Here is a 5,166-nt window from a genome sequence, read left to right on the forward strand (position 1 = left end):
TTTTCCCTGGGGTGGGGGAGTCCAGAACTAGAGGGCATAGGTTTAGGGTGAGAGGGGAAAGATATAAAAGAGACCTAAGGGGCAACTTTTTCACACAGAGGGTGGTACGTGTATGGAATGAGCTGCCAGATGAAGTAGTGGAGGCTGGTACAATTACAACATTTAAAAGGTACCTGAATGGGTATATGAATAGGAAGGGTTTAGAGGGATATGGGCTGGGTGCTGGCAGGTGGGCCTAGATTGGGTTGGGATATCTGGTCGGCATGGACGGGTTGGACCGAAGGGGTGTGCTTCCGTGCTGCACATCTCTGTGATTCTAAGTCTACACCAACCCTTTGAAGATCATCCCAACCAGACCCAAACCCTTACCCTATACCCATAACCCCACATTTACCCAGGATAATCCACCTGAATGCGATAGGCAATTTAGCATGGCCAATCTATCCTAATCTGCACAGCTTTGGACTGTGGGAGAAAGCCAGAGCACCCGGAGGAAAGCCACACAGACACGGGGGAGTATGTACAAATGTCACACAGACAGTCACCTGAGGGTAGAATTCAACCTGGGTTCCTGGCGCTGTGAGGCAGCAATTGAAGAGTGTGGTGCTGGAAAAGCATAGCAGGTCAGGCAAAATCCGAGGAGTAGGAGAGTCAACGTTTCGGATGTAAGCCCTTCTTCATCAGGCCTCTTTCTCCTGTTTCCCGGATGCTGCCTGACTGGCTGTGCGTTTCCAGTACCACACTCTTCGACTCTGATCTGCAGTCCTCCCTTTCTCCCTGTGAGGCATCAGTGCTAACCACTGAGCCACCTGTATCAAGTTTGGAGATGACATGAAACTTGGCAAAGCAGTAGATAGCAATGAGGTTTAAAGCTTCAGGAAGACAGAAGCAGGTTGGTGAAATGGATTGAAACTTGGCAGTTGGATCTCGGGAGAGACAGGGACAGGATGAGATTGTTCAGCCATGATCTTGTTTCTTGGCAGGATTTTGTAAAGATAAAGAGAGACCTTGTTGCGCATTCTTTCAGGTACACAAATTCACAAAGGTAGCAGGGCACGTTGACAAGGGACCAGATGATTATTTGATTAGATTAGATTACTTACAGTGTGGAAACAGGCCCTTCGGCCCAACAAGCCCACACCGACCCGTCGAAGCGCAACCCACCCATACCCCTACATTTACCCCTTACCTAACACTACGGGCAACTTAGCATGGCCAATTCACCTGACCTGCACATCTTTGGACTGTGGGAGGAAACCGGAGCACCTAGAGGAAACCCACGCAGACACGGGGAGAACTTGCAAACTCCACACAGTCAGTCGCCTGAGGCGGGAATTGAACCCGGGTCTCTGGCGCTGTGAGGCAGCAGTGCTAACCACTGTGCCACCGTGCCGCCCACTAATCCCATTTGGATTTAGTAGGTGGAGCAATAAAAAATGAAAAGAACAAGTGGGTAATTAGCCATAATTCACAATATTATAGAGAGAGAGGGAATCGCTGGTATAGTTTGAGGAATTCCATTATATCAGCCCTGGGACAAGATGAGAAGACAGGGTCTCTAGGAATAAGTACAACTGGTATAGAGTTTAAACACATTCTGCATCACAGGCAGACAGGGTGGTTAAGACGGCGTTTAGCATGCTTGCTTTCATTGCTCAGTCCTTTGAGTATGGGAGTTGGGACGTCATGTTGAGGTTGTACAGGACATTGGTGAGGCCTCTTTTCAAATAGTATCATCAGTTCTGGTGGCCTTATTATAGGCAGGATATTGTTAAGCTGGAGGGGGTTCAGAAGAGATCTACCAGGGTGTTGCTGGGAATGGAGGGTTTGAGTTATAAGGAGAGGCTGGATAGGCTGGGAGCTTTTTTCACTGGAGCATAGGAGGTCGCAGGGTGACCTTATCGAGGTTTATGAAATCATGCAGGCTTTTCCCTAGGGTAGTAGATTTCAACAATGGGGAGTATTTTGAAGGTGAGAGGAGAAAGATTTTAAAAAGACAAGGGGGCAACTTTTTTACACAGAGTGGTTCATGTGTGGATCAAACTTCCAGGCAAAGTGGTGGATGCGGGTGCAGTTACAACATTGTAAATGACATTTGGATAAGTGCATGAATAGGAAACATTTGGAGGGATATGGGCCAGGAGCAGACAGATGGGATGAGTTTACCGTGGGATTATGGTCAGCATGGACTGGTTGGATCGAAGGGTCTGTTTCTGTGCTGCATGACTCTATGATTCAAAGTGGCATTCTACTGCTCCACACTTGAAGTATGCTGAAGTTTAAAAGATCATGGTTAGACATGTGTATTTTTCTTTAATTCAATCACGGATGTTTCTGGCTAAACTTCCATTTATTGATCATCACTAATTAAGGGTCAGATGTAGGCCAGACTGGGTAAGGATAACAAAATTCCTTCCCTAATGAATGTTACTAAACTATCTAGGGTTTTTACCAACCATTGGCAGTGGTTACATGAGTCACTGATAGTAGTTCTGAGGAAGGGTCACTGGACTCGAAACGTTAACTCTGTTTTCTCTCCACAGATGCTGCCAGATCTGTTGAGTTTCTCTAGCACTTTCTGTTTTTGTTTGTTTCTGATCTCCAGTATCCACAGTTCTTCATTTTATATCACCATTAGATTAGTGTTTTACTCCAAATTTTTATTGAATTCAAATTTCATTGTTAGCTGTGGTGGGATTTGAACCCAGATCACTAAAACATTAGTCTGGTTTTCACGACTGATAGTCCCATGACATTATCACTACCCCATCACCTCCCTCAGGTAAGAGACTTTAGGAAGGGTGGTAAGGCTTCAGAAAGGGCATAGGTGAGGTTCACCAGGATAGATAGATTACTTACAGTGTGGAAACAGGCCCTTCGGCCCAACAAGTCCACACTGACCCGCCGAAGCGCAACCCACCCAGACCCATTCCCCTACATTTACCCCTTCACCTAACACTATGGGCAATTTAGCATGGCCAATTCACCTAATCTGCACATCTTTGGACTGTGGGAGAAAACCGGAGCACCCGGAGGAAACCAATGCAGACACGGTGAGAATGTGCAAGCGGGAATTGAACCCGGGTCTCTGGCGCTGTGAGGCAGCAGTGCTAACCACTGTGCCACCATGCCAGGAATGAGGGTCTTCGGTTTTGAGGAGAAGGTGGAAGATGTTAAATCGTTCCTCTAGAACAGATTGGAAGAAAGGTTGGATAGACTTGGACTATTTTCACTGGAGTCTCAGAGGTTGACCTTACAGAGGTTTATAAAATCATGAGAGGCATCATGAGAGGCAAGAGAGATTTAAAAAGGAAATGAGCAGCAAATCTTTTCCAGAGACACTGGTTTGTGTGTGGAATGGATTTTCTGAGGAAGTCACAACGATTAAAAGACACTTGGACAGATGCATGGAAAGGTTCGGAGGGATATGGGCCAGACACAGGCAGGTGGGACTAGTTTAGTTTGGGATTATGTTCGGCATGGACTGGTTGGACTGAAGGGCCTGTTTCCGTGCTGTATGGTCCTATGACCTAATAGAGTGATGAGAGGTTTCAAGAGGGAGATAAAATAAAATTCCTTTGACGTGGGTTTCTAATCGGGGTCATGGATTTAAAATCATCGGTAAATACTCTAGAGGGGGAGATGAAGAGCATGTAATTCACATTGGGAGATCTGAAAAGCTCGACCTGAAAAGGGCTGTTTCCATAAATAATGTCAAAAAAAGGGGTTAAATAGGGACTTGAGAATGTCAAGGGTCAAAGGTAACATATGAAGAACGTAGGACTAAGCATGACTTCCTTTAAAGAGTCAACACAGACATGATAACCTTCTTCTGTGCTTTTTGAAATAAGTCCCACAAGATGGCATAGGTTTAGGGTGAGAGGGGAAAGATATAAAAGGGACCTCAGGGGCAACCTTTTCATCTAGGAGTGGTGCGTGTATGGAATGAGCTGCCGGAGGAAGTGGTGGAGGCTGGTACAATTACAGCATTTAAAAGTCATTTGAATGTTTGTATGAATAGGAACATTAGAGGGATATGGACCAAGTGCTGGCAACTGTCTGTGTGGAGTTTGCCCATTCTCCCCGTGTCTGCGTAAGTTTCCTCCGGGTGCTCCGATTTCCTCCCACAGTCCAAAGATTTGCAGGTCAGGTGAATTGGTCATGCTAAATTGCCCGTACTGTTGGGTTTAGGGGAGTAGGTCTGGGTGGGTTGCTCTTCGGAGGGTTGGTGTGGACTTGTTCGGCCGAAAGGCCTGTTTCCACACTGTAGGAAATCTAATCTAATCTAATCAAATGGGACCAGATTAATTAGTATATCTGGTCGGCACAGACAGGTTGGACCGAAGAGTCAGGTTCTGTGCTGTATATGTCTATAAGCCCCCTTTTAGCCTTCCCTTTCTGAAAGAAGCAAGCTTATTTGCTAACTGTTGTGGTTCTGTTCGCCGAGTTGGGAATTTGTGTTGCAGACGTTTCATCCCCTGTCTAGGTGACATCCTCAGTGCTTGGGAGCCTCCTGTGAAGTGCTTCTGTGGTGTTTCCTCCAGCATTTACAGTGGTTATGTCTCTGCCGCTTCCGGTTGTCAGTTCCAGCTGTCCGCTGCAGTGGCCGGAATATTGGGTCCGGGTCGATGTGTTTGTTGATAGAATCTGTGGATGAGTGCCATGCCTCGAGGAATTCACTGGCTGTTCTCTGTTTGGCTTGTCCTATAATAGTAGTGTTGTCCCAGTCGAACTCATGTTGCTTGTCATCTGTGTGTGTGGCTACTAAGGATAGCTGGTCGTGTCGTTTCGTGGCTAGTTGATGTTCATGGATTCGGATCGTTAGCTGTCTTCCTGTTTCTCCTATGTAGTGTTTTGTGCAGTCCTTGCACCAACGTAGTGTACAAAATCCCATGCAAGGATTGTGCAAAACACTACATAGGACAAACAGGAAGACAGCTAACGATCCCCATCCATGAACACCAACTAGCCACGAAACGACACGAACAGCTGTCCTTAGTAGCCACACACGCAGATGACAAGTAACATGAATTCGACTGGGACAACACTACTATTATAGGACAAGCCAAACAGAGAACAGCCAGGGAATCCCTAGAGGCGTGGCACTCATCCACAGATACTCTCAACAAACACATCGACCTGGACCCAATATACCAGCCACTGTAA

The sequence above is a fragment of the Chiloscyllium plagiosum genome, chromosome 40, assembly GCF_004010195.1.
Source record: "Chiloscyllium plagiosum isolate BGI_BamShark_2017 chromosome 40, ASM401019v2, whole genome shotgun sequence".
NCBI lineage: Eukaryota > Metazoa > Chordata > Chondrichthyes > Orectolobiformes > Hemiscylliidae > Chiloscyllium > Chiloscyllium plagiosum.